The 19,260-nt window shown below is 30.0% G+C and overlaps 1 pseudogene; it reads left to right on the top strand.

The window, feature by feature from the left end:
• The first annotated feature begins 11,290 nt into the window (after positions 1–11,290).
• Positions 11,291–17,518, top strand: LOC143599927 (protein DWD HYPERSENSITIVE TO UV-B 1-like; annotated as a pseudogene).
• Positions 17,519–19,260: the final 1,742 nt, after the last annotated feature.

The raw sequence follows: 19,260 nt of genomic DNA, 5'->3' as shown, positions 1-19,260 counted from the left end.
ATTATTATTATTATTATTATTATTATTATTATTATTATTATTGGAGATGAATGAAATGAAAATGAAAGTGTATATATATAATAATATGGTGTTATTATTATTAATGATGAGGTGTTTTTATGTGGGTATTGATTGAAGGTGTATGTTGAGTTGCAGGGATGAATTGGAGGAAATGATAATGATAATAATAATAATAATAAGTGCAAGGCGGGTATGGCAATTGCAGTGATGAACTGCGAGAAGAATGGTGTTGCTTTCACACACACTGAACGTTTAACAAACACAATATAATATTACTAGGATAGTACCCGTGTTACACACGGGTTAGAAATAGATCAATAACAAAATTAATATAGACAACCATAAAATTTTATAAATAAACAACCATATATTAATATTAGGATGTCCTAAACAAAATATTAGAGAGTAACATTGTCAAGTAAAAAGTTAATAGTTACACAAACTTGTCTATATTAACAAATTTATGAAAATATTTAAATCGTATTATCTCAGTATGAACTTCAAAATTTTCCGTCCAAAAACAAAAGCATTTTGCTATAAAACCTGAAAAACAAAACAAACCATTCAACCTAATTAATTAAGTATTAAATTAAAATGTTAATGTATTTCATAATGAGTTTATGTTAACATTAATATCTAGAAGATTATGTAAAACTAAAACAAAATGTGTGAATGTAATAATTACCATATAAAAATAGACAATCATAAAATTTCACAAGAAAACATTTAGAAAATCATAAAATTTAACATAACTTTATAACCACAATCTTATAAATTCATATATATTTTTTTTTAAATGCAACAAACTGATCATCAAAATCATAATATTTTTTAACTGTCATATTAAAGAAACACACATAATAAACATAACTTGGTAACCAAACTATTGATCATTCATATTGTCTTAATACAAGCTTAAACTAAGACAAACTAAATATACACATAAAAAGGATAGACCAAAATAAGATCTAAACATGTCGGAGTCAAATTTACCAATCATCAACTTCTTCAAAATTTCACCAAATAAGCAAATTACCTTCACAACTTGACAAACAAAATAAACGATTATAGAAGTTTATTGTATGTTTTTTGAAAGTTTCTAGTTATGAAACTTTAATAGAAAACACAAAGTAAACAATGAAAGTAAAAAATTTAGAGTAATCAACTACATAACTAAGTTATTGGTAATTTTATCTTTAGATTCCAAAGTGTTTGGAAGATAATCAAAATTTGACTCATATTTATCACACTCTAACAATCATTTTACCTTCTCACTAACTTCATTTTCCAAATCCAAATGTGCTCTTTCTTTTATAACATTAGCAAGCTTGAAGTTATCAAAATCTCTTAAAAGAAACAGATCATTGGATTCTAATATTGATTTAGGATAGTACCCATGTTACACATGGTGCAACATATTTAAAAACATGATATATATATATATGTAACATCATATGAATTTAATGAAATGTAAATGTTGTACTTGTAAATAAATGATACTTTTACATGAATTATAAGACATCGTAACTTACTTCAATCAAATACAAAAATATAACAAGACTAACAAAGATAAATGAAAAGTTAAAATATTTTATAACTTATATCATTAGTACAATAATAAGCAAACAAAGAAATTAGTCTTCAAATCAATAAAACAACTCTACAACGTCGAACGAACAAAACTTTTATCTCAATTTTGATTCAAAATATGAACTCTATCTAAGACATTTATTACACATCAATAACTTTAATATTTATTACTCTAAGATAGTACCCGTGCTTATTTGCACATCAATTTAAATCATTTATTACAAACCATGTTTAAATTAAATATTATCATCTTGAAAAACATTTATCACTAACTTCATTTTTCAAATTCAAGTGTGCCATTTCTTTTATAACATTAGCAAGTTTTAAGTGATCCAAATCTCTTAAAATAAACAGATCATTGGATTCCAATATTGATTTAGGATAGTATCCGTGTTACACACGGTGCAATATATTTAAAAACATGATATATATGTAACATCATATAAATTTAATGAAATGTAAATGTTATACTTATAAATAAATGATACTTTTACATTAATTATACGACATCATAACTTATTTTAATCAAATACAAAAACATAAAAAGACTAACAAAGATAAATGAAAAGTTAAAATATTCTATAACTTATATCATTAGCACAATAATAAGCAAACAAAGAAAATTAGTCTATAAATCAATAAAAAATTCTATAATGTCGATTCAACAAAACTTTTATCTCAATTTTAATTCTAAAGATGAACTTTATCTAAGATATTTATTACACATCAATAACTGTAATATTTATTACTCTAAGATGGTACCCGTGTTTATTTGCACATCAGTTTAAACCATTTATTGCAAACCATGTTTGAATTAAATATTACCATCTTGAAAAAAATTTAGCACTAACTTCATTTTCCAAATTCAAATGTTTCATTTATTTTATAACATTCGCAAGCTTTAAGTGATCCAAATGTTTCATTTCTGTTATTTAAAAATTAAAAAGATTTAATATGAATGGTAAAAAATATTTAATGTGAAAGGTCAAATACTTAAATCGGTTGGAAATTTATTTAATTTATAACTTCTTCATTCGTTTTTTTAACAAATAAGGAAAGTTAAACCATATAAATTGTAATAATGGGATAATTAGGTTATTATTTCGGTCAAACCATATTAAGGAATGAGTTTATTAAAATGGAAAGAATTAAAAACATTAATAAAGGGTTATTCATTCGGTTTTAAAAAAAATGATTTGGAATAATTGTAAAATATAATCTCGAAAATGGTTAGTTAGAATAATTGTAAATTATGAAAGTGTAGAAATAAGATGTACAAATTTGACTTTCATACAAACATAAATGGTGCATTTCTTTTATAATATAATATGTAAATATATATTCCATGTTAATTTTAGTCAAATCATTATTATGGAAGATTAATTATCATTATTTCATTATTTACTTATTTATCGATTATGTAAAACATAATATTTATCGATTATGGAATAATTGTAAATTATAATCTGGAAAATGGTTGAAGGTTTGAATTGGTAAATATTAGTTATTTATAAAATTATATGGTTGTCTATAACGATTATGTATTTTTGTAAAATATGAAAGTGTAGAAATAAGATGTACATGAATTTGTAAAATATAATATAAATCGAAATGAGACATAATTTTGTAAATTAAAACATACTATAATATTACAGAGAAATCATGTCGTTTTTTACTCCGTATTATGTAAATTTTTGATTTTACATAACAACATTAGTAAAACATCTAATTATCTGTCTTTAATTCGTTTGAATATTTACTTATTTATTATTTAGTTATTTACTTAAAATTAACTTATTAACTTTAATATTTGAAGTAACAATATTTCATTTAAACTTTGACAATTAATTTATTGTTAATATAAAAACAATTAGCTTATTTACTTTAATATTAACTTCAATAGTTTCGAAAATCAATTTAGTCAACATATACCAAAAATATATGGATACTTTAATATTCAAACGACTTATCTTAATTCGTTTACTTATTTCCTTATTTACTTTAATAGCTTTAATATTTGAACTAACAATATACAATTTTAAACCTTGACAATTAATTTATTGTAAATATAAAAAGAATTAACTTGTTTACTTTAATATTAACTTCAAAGGTAAAAAAAATCAATTTAGTCAACATAAAAAAATCAATTAATATTTACTTTAATATTGTAAATATCTTTGAAGTAACAATATTCCATTTTAAACTTTGACAATTAATTTATTGTTAATATAAAAACAATTACCTTATTTACTTTAATATTAACTTCTATAGTTTCGAAAATCAATTTAGTCAAATATATCAAAAATATATGGATACTTTAATATTTAAACGACTTACCTTAATTCGTTTAATTATTTACTTATTTTCTTATTTACTTATTTACTTTATTAGATTTAATATTAGCTTTAATATATGAACTAACAATATACAATTTTAAACTTTGACAATTAATTTATTGTAAATATAAAAAGAATTAACTTATTTACTTTAATATTAACTTCAATAGTTTCGAAAATCAATTTAGTCAACATATAACCAAAATATTTGGATACTTTAATATTCAAATGACTTATTCGTTTAATTATTTACTTATTTCATTATTTACTTTTCAAATAATTCAAATGTGTTAGAACTTACCTTAAATCATCTAATTATTTATTTATTTCCTTATTACTTATTTACTTATTTATAGATTATGTAATATAAATTAATAATGATAAATAGTTCTGTAATTATATATTGTACTATAAATAGAAATCATATTTTAAATTAATCAAAACACGGCAATAATTTTTTTATCGATTTTAGTAAACTTATTATTATGCAAGATATGGATAGTTATTTTTATATTAACTTGTACCAAAAATATAACAAATTAACTTATTTACTTGAAGGTCAAAAAACATTAAAATTAAGTTTAATAATAACTTGAATATTTTCGAATACCAAATAAACTTATTCACTTTGAATATCAAGTAATTATTTAGAAATAATTCAAATTAAATTAAAAATCTGTTTGTTTATAAATTAAGGAAAGTCAAAGTATTTAAAAATGTGTTAATGAGATAAGTAAAGTATATAAATTACAATATTCATGTTAATTACGCTATTTAAAAAATAAGGAAAGTCAAACTAATAATAAATTTTGGGAAAATAGATTAACACACGCCGGAAAAAAAAATACATATCAACTAATCTCGGATCTACAATATATAATAATATTTTCTTTTATGTAACAAAATTTAAAATGAATATACATGAATATTCAAAAATGAAATATACATCTATATTAAAATTAAAATCTATACATATTATAAGCTCATGATCAATCCGTGAAATTAGATTATATGAGTCGGGCAATTACCTGAAATAATAAAAACGAATATTAATATTGATATTATGGATTATTTTAATTATAACTAATAATCGGAAAAAATAAAAGATGTTACCGGAAACAGGAAAATGAAAGGTGTCACCGGAAAATAGATTGTATAAGCCGTGACACTCACCTGCAATTATAAAGTAGAATATTAATGTTGATATTATGCAACTATTTCTATAAGTAAAACAAACATCCGGAAAACCTAGCCGGAAAAACTTACCGGAATTACTTACCGGAAAGACGAAAAAATGGAATATAAGGTTTTGATTAACAAACTAAAAAGAAAACTTGAGCAAATAAATCGGGTAGATAACCTGAAATAATTAAAAGAAACCATTGTTAAAGGTATAACACATAGCCGGAAAAACTCAATGGAAAATCTTACCGGAAAAAATTAATACGTCCACATATAACCTTCATCGCCGTTTATGATTTACAACCTAAACTGATTTTAATAAAATCAGTTAACAATGAGAATAAAGATAAAAAGGTTAGAGGAAACAATAACCGGAAAAAAATTAATGTTGCCGGAAATTGATAGATCAAGATCGGAAGTTTATTATAAAATATATACTTATCGGAAAATTAATACAAACCTACATCCATATTCGTCGGAATATATGAAGAGGAGAAAGGAGATCCGGCTAAACTATAGAAAGAGAGAAAAAGTTGATTAGGGTAAATAATTAAGAAATGTTATGGTTTAAATATAGGTTAGTTGATTAGTTGGCATGATTAAGAAAGGTAATGGGTGACATGGCAATGAGGTGGCATCCTATGTGGACACCCTAGAATGATGCCATGTGAAAATTGTTCCTTGCTTTAATAGTATGTATAGATTATAGGGAAGATGCAGGAGAGAGAGGTTATATTATATGACGCTACATATGGGAATTATGGTGATAATAAGGAAATAGGATGGAATTCCAAGAGGTAATAATGAAACATACTAGTTATTTATTAACATTAACCGAAATGTCGGTTAATTTGGTTTTCGGTTTTTGTTAATTCGGTTTTCGGTTTCGTCGGGTTTGGGTTCGGTTTAGGTTAACGATTCACTTATTGCTCACCCATAATTGTAATAGCTAGAACTATTTTTATTTTTCGGTAGGTGGTTAAACACCGTCAATTTCATCAAAAATCTATCGAATATACATACTTTGTAACAAAATCTATCTTTTCTGACAACACGTCTTTTTAAAACAAACCCCCACCCACCTTGTTCTTATTTCACTTCTCTTTCCAACTATTCATCTTCATCAAACCCCCAAAAACCTCACATCCTTTTTTGTTGAAACCGATTGTTGGACCATCAGGTGATTGTTACATATTAAAGCCGACAAGAAAGCATATCCCCATGGATGACCCTTTGGTGGAGCCTTCCGAGGGTGATACTAAACCACAAGAAAAAACCAATGATGATATTGAAAAAAACATTAAACATGATGAAGCCATTCAACAAGACTCAATTCACACGAAAAGGATAACTTGCATATTAAAACCATCGAAAAAGATGAGTTTCGTATAAAAACTCATCGGATCTGACAACTCTAATTTCAACGCAAAAAAACATGAGTTTCATATCAAAATTTATCTTTTTCTAACATCTATTCTTTTTAGGCAAAAACCGATTAATTTCATCAAAAATCTATCGAATATACATACTTTGTAACAAAATCTATCTTTTCTGACAACACGTCTTTTTATGCAAAAAAAAAAAGACGAATTCAAGCGAAATGCGTCGGACACGACGAATTTCAAAATACCACGGAAACCGATGACTTTAAAACCTTACGTGACGGACAACTTTCATTCCAAAACAATGGTTTTTCAGAAAACTATTTTGACTACAAAACTATCGACCGAGACAGATTTCTCTGAAACTTTATCTTTAAATTGACACGTGTCACTCTGTGATACGACAAGCAAATCTCACGTCACGAATCCCAATTTCACGTGGGAGATAGATTTCGAAGGACTATTTTGGGAATGCAAAATCTTTTGGACTATTTATGGAATCTCTCTCTTCTAGGAGACTATTTTGGGAATTGTCCCTATAATGAAACATACTTGTTACTTGTTATTGTAATTATGGACGTATACGGTTTGGTTGGTTTCATTTTGATTCGGTTATTAGCGTTAATTGAACTGAACAGATCGGCTATCGATTCGGTTAATTTCAGTTAATAACTCATATCAAAATTGAGCTAAAATTTTGGTTAAAGGTACATGAAATTATTGCTTAACTATATGAAAGAAAGTGATAAATATATGAAATTAAAATATTAGTACATGAAATAGAGATATAAATACATGAAAATGATAGTTTTAAACAATTAATACATATAATACATGAAATAGAGAAAAAAAATGCTTGAAAATAAGAAAAAAAATGAAGAGTTCAGTGTGGTTCAGTCAATTTCGGTTAATTCGGTTTTTGGTTTTTTTGATTCTATTTCTTTGTTTTTCGGTTCGGTTGACAATTCCGTTATTGCTCACCCCTAATTTTAATAGCTAGAACTATTTTTATTTTTAGAGTAAATGATGCGGTAGGGGTTAAACACCGTTAAAAAAACTATGTGTAGTGGAAGCTAAGGGATTTTCGATACGTGGCGCCACGTTAGCAGATGGACGATTTTTATTTCATAGATGTAGTGGTATTTAAGCCCTTTGTTGCCCCCTTTTTAATTTTTTTTATTATTTTCAAACATACATCGGCGACAAAGATACCCCCCCTTCCACTTAATGCCCAAAAATTGTCGGGGAGGGGGGGGGGGTGTTGGCGTCTAAAAAAGCCCAAAAAACCGCCACTTATCGCCCCATTACATATAGCCCTAGAGACTAACCAGTTGGGCATCATTACAGCCTAGACGATGGTGGTCACACACCGTTGTTGTTTAGTCAGTTAGGCATCATTACAGCTAAGCGACGATGGTCAATTGCGAGTACAGCCTACCCAACTGAACATCATTATAGCCTAACCAGATGGATACTACCAGTATACGCGATGAAGTTGTTATCTCTTAGTTATAGTTTTGTTTCAAATGAGAGTGATGTTGATAACATTTGTCTTCTTGTTGATAAGTGTATTATCTTGAAGATTTTATAGAATTGGAGAGGATTCTTTTACAATATCAATTGGATAATTTTTAAATTTAAAATGACAAAGAATATCAAAGTAAATGGTGTATCATCTCTTATCTATGCTAAAAGTCATGTGGAAACTTGAAACGAGTGACTTGCTATTTGGTTGATAGAGTGATTTAGCTAATTTTAATACTTCCACTTTCTACTGCAACAATAGAGAAAATTTTTAGCAATGAAAATATTCGAGAATCACCTTCGCAATAAGATGCCATATAAGTATCTCGCAAATTGCTTGATGATTTACATATAAAAAGAAATTGTTTGAAACATTTGATTTGGAATCCATAATTGATTAATTTAAAGATCTTAAAGTCGTCGACTGTTTTGTAATTCTTTTTCCAGATACTCACCCATAAATATTTCAGGTCTTTGTATGTTAAAAACTATCTAGTTTTTTTATTTTATTATTTTTTTTTTCAGATGAATCCTTTGAATGAATAAAGAAAAAATAGATATTTAGATTTTATATTGTTTGATGCGACCCAACCTGAACTGAATCGTCGACCTGAAATTTTTTGAGTTCGTGACTTCGGTCATCCCTATGGTTTAACCCAAGCTTCGACATTGTCCATTGGGTACGTGATATGTCTATATTTGTTGAGAAATATTTTAATGCCTAAATTTATAAAGAATTTGATCAAAGATGACCATCTCAGTAATTTTCATTTAAGACTTGGGCTTGGTTCATGTCAAGTCTTATCAATAAAATTTCATTTAATTTAGACTTGTTTGCACCTCTAGCGAGAGTGATACGACGATACTATGGAATTAAAAGTAGATGTAGATCGTAAAGGCGCTTGATGTAACGAAATATATTGCAATAATTATTTTATAATGGTTGATAATAAAACGTTTTTATAAAGCAATAAATGTTTGATTATTTATTAAATATTATTTAAAGTACATCTAGGCAATGAGACAAAATAATAAATATAATGAATCAAAGTCAATATCATTATTAATATCTAGTAATAATGATAAGGACCATAAATTAAACACCTTTTTTTTTATTATACCACGTTTATATGCCACTATTTATAATTTTTTAACGGCAGAAGTGTATAATTTAAAAATAGACACTAGTAAGGAATTAAGTAAACCTAAAGAATAAAGACCAAATATAAATTACAACTTGTAAGAAAATTTATAGTAGACAGTAGACACCCTACCTAAATCCTCTAGTGTGGCTTTTATTTTTTCATCCATGAAAGAAAATATTATTATTTTTGAACTATAAATTACTAAATGTGTTTCTTTTCGAACTATAAATAAACTTTTATAAATAAACATCGTCAACCAAATACTAAGAACACCAACAAGAAGCAACCTTCACAACCTAAAGAGAAGCCATGAAGAACACAAAACATATTACATGAAAGCAAAATTACACCAATTCGATTAATCTATCGATCTATACTTTGGCTTGTTCTTGAACCAAAGAAAACCGATCGCCTTTATATCCCCAATTATCTTTTCCGCTTTGACCTCTTTACCCTCAAACACCTTCTTATTTCGCGTTTTCCAAATTCTCCAACAAATAATAATAATAATAATAATAATAATAATAATAACAATAATAATAATAATAATAATAATAATAATAATAATAATCTCATGAAACACTTCTTTTTCTAAATCTCTAAGCCCGATGGTTTTGTGGAACCGAAAAACAAAAATAGGGGAAACTTTACACCAAAGATTGGCGTGCTCCCGAACAACCGCTATCACACCGCAACATGTGGTTAATTGGTTTGTCGCCCCCCCCTCCCCCTCACACAAGGCACAAACATTATCCAAGACCATAATATTCCTTTATTCCAACACCCATCGAGTAGAGATTCTATCAATCTCTGCCATCCATGGTTGGATGCTACACTTCGCGGACACCTATGCACTCCACTTCAAAACGTAATTGTTACCAAAATTTTTATTTTTATTTTTATTTTTATTTATCAAGCCTTTAACTAAGCTTACCGAGAACTCAACCCCCTTTGTCTTCTAGCCAAACCCACTCATCGGGCCCATCTCCCCATCAGGAAAAAAATAATTTTATTGGGCCGGCGTTGGGTTCCTGATCCAACACCAAGCACCCATCCTCCAAATTCCAAAATCTTTCTTTTTAACTTTGCACATTTTATTCTTTTGAGTTTATATAAATGGGGACACTCTTCTACATTTCTAATCAATCCAAAGAAAACTTTTGTATTTACTTTAAACAAAAGTACAAAACTAATAAAAAAAGTTCATGTACTTACCATTTTAAAACAGACGTTGGATCATTAGATTTTCGCTTATTGATCACAATTGACCTCTGAGCTACTGTTTTACACCTAAAACACATACTCATTAAGTGCTTAATGTATAAACACTAATAATAATAATAATTCATGTCGTCACACTTCAAACGTTGAAGCAAAACGCATTTAATGTCGTCGACGTATGTTAGCCGCCACACTTAGACTACTATTTAGAGACTTGTCATATGCTAAGTCAATGCGGGGCATGGTTTGTCCATTTTAATCGGTTAGGTTATACTTGGTTTTGACATTCGTACCGCTTTATCATATCTTCATGCTTCGTTTGTTGCACACTTTTCTTCCATACTAACTATCTTCGTTTTCATATGTCTTTCGGATCCAAAATACCTCCATCTTCAATAATCGTAAATAAATAAGTTATAAGTAGAATCAATGAGTCAATAGAACCACTTATAGAATCGATTAACATAGTTGTGATGTTTCGGTCCATATGTCATCTTTAAGTGAACTAATAATATTATTATACCATATTATTATCAATGTATCATCGTACTCAATAAATCCCATCAATAGCAAGGCAATGACTACCTCTACCCCGTAGAATAGAGAGGTTGCTTCTAGTGAGACCCCTGGCTCAATTATTATACGATATCATAACTTTCTAATAAAAAGGTTATATAACTAATAATCTACGCGTTTATATAACTTTCTATTAAGTTGCGTAAAATACTAAAATGTTACGATGATGATGATAATAATAATAATAATAATAATAATAATAATATTAATAATAATAAAATGATCAAAGTGAAGGATTTCAATTCATTCCGTTACCGCCGTAACAAAGTCACGTCTCGTCGTCCGGTGACGTCATAACCGCCATCACCATAATATGATAATTGACATCCCAACTCTTAAGGGCAGGTAATCGATTAATATTAATATAGCTTGCATTTCACCTAATTCTGATCGATTAATATAGCTCGATTTCATTAGACGTTTAATCACAAACGCATTGGTGTTATTATTGTTAGCTGTAATCATTAATATATTTGGTTTAGAGTTTATTTGTTCCGCGGTAAATAATAAGATGAAACGTTACGTGAACAGTTTGTGAACCGTTCAGCAGGATGTTCGTTCATTTAATAAATGAACAAACATGAACGTGTTCATTCGTTCGCTTAGTTAAATGAACGAACATGAACATGAACAGAGGTTGCGTTCGTTCATTTGTGTTAGTAGTTCGGTAATGTGTTTATTTACGTTTGTTAGTCCATGAAGTGTTCGGCGGTATCTTTGTTCGTTTAATAAATTAACAAACACGAACGTGCTCATTCGTTCGCTTAGTTAAATAAAAGAACATGAACAGAGGTTGCGTTCGTTCATTTGTGTTTGTGAACAAGTTCAATCCTTTAATGAACGAACACGGACAAGATTTTCCATTCGGTTAGCGTTCATGAACCGTTCGTGAACAAGTTAACGCTAAACGAACGAACATGGTCGAAACTTCGTTCGGTTCGATTCGTTTACAGTCCTGGGTTTCTTGGCACGATTTTGCCTGTTTTTGGTTCGGTTAACCGGTTTGGAACCGGTTTGAGTGGAGAGAATTACAAACCGATTCCTTCGGTTCCAAACCGGTTTGGTTTTGGTTCGGGCCATAGGTTCGGTTTGGTTAAGCGGTTTCAGTGTGCAACTCTAATCCTAACATTCACTTACTCACATGTTGATTCTTGTTTGTAGGTATATTGATTCCTGCAACGATTGCAGTACTTTACCTAATGAATCAATTTTATCAGCTTTCAATAAGGTTTGCTTCGCTGTCTCGGTTTAAATATATTGATGGAAATTAAGTAGGATACCAACCATTTGGCATTTTTATGATGTAGGCTGAGGTTAAGAAATCAAATAATGAAGAGTCTAGCTTTGTGATATGTCTGGATGACTTAAAAACCAACGATATCCATCCGCTTTGCAATGTGCTTGTCCAGATTGATATTTCAGAAATAGACTCAGTTGACATACTTCAAAAGTCAACATGTTCGTTAGAAGGCGATTCTGTTTTATCGCTATTGCATGCAGTAGACCAAAAACTCCAGGTGGTGGATCTCCAAGACAGAAAACTCGGCAGGGACTTCTTATTGTACGTCTTACACTTGCTTAATTTTTACATACATTTTTATTTTCTTTTGATTAAAAAAAACATTTTTTTTCTCAATCTTAGCAACGTGGTTTAAATTAGGTGCAAAATAGAAACCAACTTACGCTGCGTTACCAATTTCAGCAATCAAATAAGTTTATTTTACATAAACTCTTTTCACATAAAGCTTATTCATTTTTCATACGTGGCACGGGATGTGGTGGCAGCGGGCATGGCTCAACTAGCGCCAGATCAATCAGTTATGGTAAAATCAGCTAAAGTTTGCTAGATCAGTAAGATATGATTAGTTGGTTTCTATTTTTTTTCCACTAAATAGTTTGTTGCTAGCATCGGGAAAAAAATTGAGTAGTTCGTTTTTAGTTTGTGCGGTTTGCCCTTATTATTAGCATCAACAGAAAAACAGTTAGAATTCAGGACTTGCTTATGACTTATTCACAAAATGCCTTTAAAAATGTTGAATATTATAGGTTTAAAGTGTTGTCACTTGTCCTAACAAGAAGTTCAAGGACATTTATATAATTCTGCATGTTTTTGGCTGAAATTGATATAAGTGTAAAATGATGCTTACTTGGGCACTATAAGAAAGTTTTAATGGAAATAGTTGAATGTTTAGGTGACCTACGCCTACACTACGTTATCCTACATATATTTCCTATTTTTTCATATGTATCATTCATCGTTATTAAAAGCCCTCGCTTCTTGCGCCTAGGCCCATTTTCCAGGCCAGGCCCAATATCTGTGCTTCTAGTTCCTAGGCCCTTGCTTCTTGAAGGTGACAACACCTCTAATGGCATTGATGACGGATCAAGAACAATAGTCATTTGAACGTTTACTAGTTATACTTTTTGACCTTTTGGTTTTTATGTTTTGAACATTTTGGTACTTTACTTTAAACATTTTGTTATTCAAGTTTTGGAATTACATTTGAATCTCGACTCTTTTAGAGCTTTTGGTACTGATAGCCTTTGTTTATTATATATGAAGAATGGTATTATCTTTATAATACATAATATATTTATATTTTTTTACTTAAGTGCACTTTTTTTGTCTTAGGCCCACACTTATTTTGCGCCTCACGCCTAGGCCCCAGGCGAGGCCTATGCGCCTTTGATAACTATGGTATCATTATCATCATCATTGCCAACTTTGATTTTTTTTTGAATTAACGAGCTTTGTATGACTTACTTTTGTTAGGGGGCTCTCACAAGGAGGCTTGTCATGCCAAGTTTTGAACTTAAAGTATTCCCATTTCCGAAAAGTGAATATGATTGGGACGTTCATGCGAATGCACACTCTTAATCTTGATTTCAGTCCATCACTAAACACTTTTGGTAAAGATTGCTTTACATGTATGCCAAATCTAAAGTGTCTATCTTTATGCGAGACAAAAATATCCAATTTGTGGACTACAAGTGCCTCACTTGCAAAACTTCCAAATCTAATCGAACTCCGTTTTCAAAGCTGTTTTTGTTGTATTGACTCCAAGGCATGCCCTGTATCTTTTCGGGCAACATCAGATGAGGACACTAGTTTTTGTTTATTTAATGTAACTCCCAAAGAACACAAAGATTTTTTTCTTAATGTGTTTCCAGTTGGCAATTATAATTCAATTTATGAATCGGTAAGTGAATCCGGCGAGTCTACAGATAGTGAAGTTGACTTTTCAAATACACATCCTGGCATCAATATGTTGGAAGCTTTCACTTATGAATCTAGTTACTGGAACGGGTTGCTTGATCTTTCAAATGAGGTAAGTATTATTTTGTCTGAAGATTCATGATGATTCTTTCTTTTTAATTACGGCTCATTGCATAAAGACTAATGTGATAGAGTATCACTGCAATCTGCACTTACTAATTAGGGTGGTGTGGTTCATGTTGGTAGTTATAAATTATAATCAATAATGTCCCGACCACGCGAGTGCACTTGAAGTGAGCCAGTTTGATTGTTTTAGTGGACATATAACCGGTATAGCTTGGTAAAAAAGATGATGTGGCAAGCAGCAAGCCACCTCATTAAACTATTGACTCATTTGGTAATTATGTTTTTTTTTAATAAATGGGCTCATTTGATCATTTTGCTTTCTTGAAGTTGGCTAATTTGGTGATTTAGTTATAGTCACATCATCAGAAAAATGCCATGTAACTTCATAACCGAAAACCGGTCATTATTTGATCAAATTACTAAAATAGCCCATTTCAAAAAGTTATTATAAGTTTATAACCATTTTGGGACATGGATGTGGAAATGACCATTTTCTGCAACATTCACCTACTCAAATAGAAAAAAGGAGAAAGTTGGCTATTCAAAATGGAAACAATATTAAGTTTCTCGCCTTAGTTTTTTTGTTAAAGGCAACGAATGTTTGTTGCCTTTAACAACTTTTAGTAGCGATAGTAACATAAATCATTTTAGTAGCGATAAAGTTATTATATTTATTATTATATTTTTTGCAATAGTAACATAAATTTTATCATGTTATCAGATTTTTCCTTGGGGATCAGAAGATGCAGCAGAATCATGGTCCAATTCATCCATATTAAGATCTACCTCACATAAATCACCAAAAAGACATTTCTTTTATCATTCTTCACCAATATGCAATGAAAAACATTATAGAGAGTATTTAATAGCTTCATTTCCTAATCTAAAGGTTTTGGATAATCAGCAATCAGTAAAGCTAACAAAGATCAAGCTGCAATTATCTATTCAGACAACTTTGTAGATTTACCATACAAAAGAACAAATAAAGTCGGGTGTGCAATATTGCCTTCTTTGCATCCACTTTCAATAACCCGCATGTATACCAGATAATGCTGGTGGAAACTTTCGTCCGCGACAGTTTGAGTATCATCCTTCTAATTCAAGTTTAATGGTTATTGGAACTTTGGATGGTGAAGTTGTTGTTATTAATCATGAAAGTGAAAATGTCGTACGGTATATTCCGTCGCATGGACCTAGAAATAGAGTTCTTGGATTATGTTGGCTTAAAAGGTATCCAACTAAGGTATGTATTTGACATATTATGCTTCAATATTTCAGGGCAGTTGTGGAAAAAAATCTTAAGTCTTTTTTTTTTTTTTTTTATGATTTTCACATTAGTCCCGTTTTAACTTAATGATAAGTATTTGGATTTTATTTCAATGAAAAAGTCCTTTTCTTGCATGATAAAATTGTTCAACTTTATAAAAGTTAACGAAAGGTCCTTTTTTTATAGAAAGTTTTGGAAATTATATGTATATGTAATCTGTTTAAAATGATGCAAACTTTTAAGTTATAAAATCTAACAATTATCCCTTTTTTCGCAGCTTATCGCAGGGTCAGATAAACGGTTTGCTGAAGCTATATGATATTCAGCATATTCCATCAACAAATGGTGCTTCTGTTACCTTTGACGAGTTTAACCAGTTGACTTCTGTTCATGTTAACTCATTAGATGAACTGTTTCTCGTTAGTGGTTATTCAAAAGACGTTGCTTTGTATGACATCAGCACTGGTAAACGCCTGCAGGAGTTCACCAACATGCACATGAACACATTAATGTTGTCAAGTTTGCAAACCATTCACCGTCTATGTTTGCCACATCATCGTTTGACCATGATGTCAAAATGTGGGATTTGAGACAAAAACCGATTCACCCGTGTTACACCGCTTCTAGTGGTCGAGGAAATGTGATGGTTTGTTTCTCTCCTGATGATCATTATCTTCTTGTTTCAGCTGTTGACAACGAGGTAAATTTCGCATTTTCACAGTTACTTTTTGTTTGAAGCATACAAAGACTTATAAACATTATTATTATTTTTTGTTGTATAGGTAAAACAACTGCTGGCTGTTGATGGAAGGCTTCACCTTGATTTTGGAATATCTCCAACCGGAAGCTCTCAGAATTATACGCGCTCGTATTACATGAACGGGAGAGATTATATTGTCAGTGGAAGTTGTGATGAACATGTGGTACGGATCTGCTGCGCTCAAACAGGAAGACGGCTCAGAGATATATCATTAGAGGTAAGTTGCTGATGTGAACTATTTTCAAACTATTTTTATGATTTATTAATTAAGTCACAAAAGTATAAATTTTGCATAAAATAGAAATCAACTTGCATTTCATTACCAGTTTTAGCGATGTCTAAGTTAATCTCTATTTTTAATTTTTTTTTTTACAATTTACTAATTTAAATAAGAAATAAACTTTAGGGATTTTATTATTAAATAAAAACAAAGTTTGAGGATTTAAGATTTTAATCACTCACAGAATAATTTAAGTTTATATATTTTTGAAGTCAAAATGAACTTTGATGACTTATTGAATCAAGAAAATAGTTTAAGGTCTAACCATATTTTAGGTGAAAGTACCAAATTATGAATAACTGTCATGTTTTGCCATTTTTTTAGCATCACTTTTTATGTTTGTTTGGTTGCGGGTATGCAGGGAAAAAGTTTCCGATCCTCCATGTTTGTGCAATCTTTAAGGGGGGACCCGTTTAGAGTGAGTTTTTCGTTTTCTTTCATTTATGTTTTCATGTTTTAAAGTTGGAAAGTATATACTAAAGCTTTACCGTAAGGGGGCGTCTTGGAAAGTATATACTCCACATCAAACAAACTTTACATGGCACCCGAGCAAAAATTTGGTTGTTTAGTCGCCAAAAGCTTCCATATGATGAAAACGCCCTTAGAATTCAAAAACAAATTGTCTGTAGAAGTCAAAAGACTTGCTTTTTGTACTGTGGTCAGGGGCATTTTTGTCATTTTACAACTTGTTAAGATTTTGGCAAAATCTGACAAAGAAATCGAATCAACACTTGTAATGTCGTCTTTGTGTAATCTTTTGAATACGATGGCCTATGTGCGAGAAGTTTCTCAAATTTTCACTGCACCGGAGAAAATAACATTTGTTTTCATTATTTTTCTTGTTTTCAGGATTTTAACTTGAGTGTACGTATGAGCCCTGCAATCGTCAAGGTTGACTTTTCCCAAACTTCACGTATTCTCTGTTGACGCATGCAACGATTTTGACTTACAGGCGTAAACTTCTGCAGGTCGACGTGTTCCCTTCCAGCACACAGTGAATGCATTTTTTTGTTGTTGATAAGAAATAACTGAAAAGTTAGTGCATCTGTAACCCCTGTATTTTATTTTTTAACTTCATTACTTTTCACAAAATAGTTTGATGGTTCCCATAAGTTTACCTAACATCTTTTATAACTTTATTATAACCTTTAATTAGTGATAAATTTATCTATAATTTTTCTTAAACTTCTTAAAAAAGCAAAAGCGTTGTTACTTATCTTCCATGTATGTATGTGTGTGTGTGCGCGCATGTAGGTTTACATAGGGAAATATTTATAAGAAGCCTAAGCAACAATCTCGTGGTAACGTGTGATGCTGAGAGAAAAAATTTTTAAACTATTTTAACACTTTTTTGATAAAACAACACAGTCTTTTTTATAATGATAAAACAACAACTTTATATGGTAAAACAACATGTTTATAGGTGTGTCGGTACCATTACAATGTCATCTAGCCTTTTCTTTTTCTTATATTATAAATACTAAAATCTTAAGGTCTAAAATATTTTTCGTCTTTGGTCCAAAATAGTTTAACAATTCTTGAAAACGACCCTACCCGGCTTTCACGTGAGAGTAAGTATTTGTACATGGGAAAGCTCTATAAGGAAATTATAAGTTAAAGGTTTGGCGCTAGTTAACGTTGTGTATTTAATGCTTAACTACATGCGTTAACTAAGTATTTTATATAGCGATAACGGGTCGCTAGTACTTAATTGCCCCAAATTAATCAACCGTTGCAACTAGGGCTGTAAACGAACCGAACGAACACGAACAAGGCCTTGTTCATGTTTGTTCGTAAAGAAAATAATGTGTTCACGAACACTTACCGAACGAGATTTTATGTTCGTGTTCGTTCATTAAAGAAGTTAATGTGTTCACAAACACAAATAAAACTGGCAGAGCTAGATATCGAGACCAATATATTCATCAATGTTAATAATGAAAGCATTTAACCGAATCAAATGAACACGAACAAGGGCATGATCGTATTCGTTCATTTAACTTTAAAAGAACACGGATACTTAATTTAACAAATATTTATGTTCATGTTCGTTTATTTGAAAATGGACATTTGTGTTCGTTTGTTTAAAATCTAAACGAAAATAATTGAACAAAGTTAAGTGAACACAAACAAACATAAACAAACTTAAATGAAAACAAATTAAGAAAATTACTTAAAATTGCACCATTTCAATTAACTGTCAACGTGAATTTGACTTTCAATATCTTCTACGGTTGTCCGTAAATCATCTCCGATCAACGGACCGTTACCGGATTTGCCGTCCGTCCGTCATCGCCATGGTTATCGACATCCAAACCCTAACGGACAGGTAATATGATAATATCAATTTTACTTACTCTTGTCTTCATTACGTCAACATAAATCATACGTATATTATAAATAATCGATGATGAAATTAATTAATTAATTGTTTCTGATTATTGTAAACAATGTGACCTTATTATGATCGATTCATAATAATAATAACTTGGTTTCATTAGAGTGATTATTATTATTATACGTTATAACTATAAATGCATTGGTGTTATACTGTTATATGTTAATTGAAATAGATCGATTGATCGATCTATAGATCCGGTTCAGTGTTTGTTTAGCCCGAGCCTGAGCTCGAT

This window comes from Bidens hawaiensis, unplaced genomic scaffold, assembly GCF_021521415.1.
Source record: "Bidens hawaiensis isolate Kalapana, Puna unplaced genomic scaffold, B.hawaiensis_p1.1 tig00053090_1, whole genome shotgun sequence".
Classification (NCBI taxonomy): domain Eukaryota; kingdom Viridiplantae; phylum Streptophyta; class Magnoliopsida; order Asterales; family Asteraceae; genus Bidens; species Bidens hawaiensis.
The sequence above is the reverse complement of the archived record's forward strand: the minus strand, read 5'-3'. Positions and strand labels throughout refer to the sequence as shown.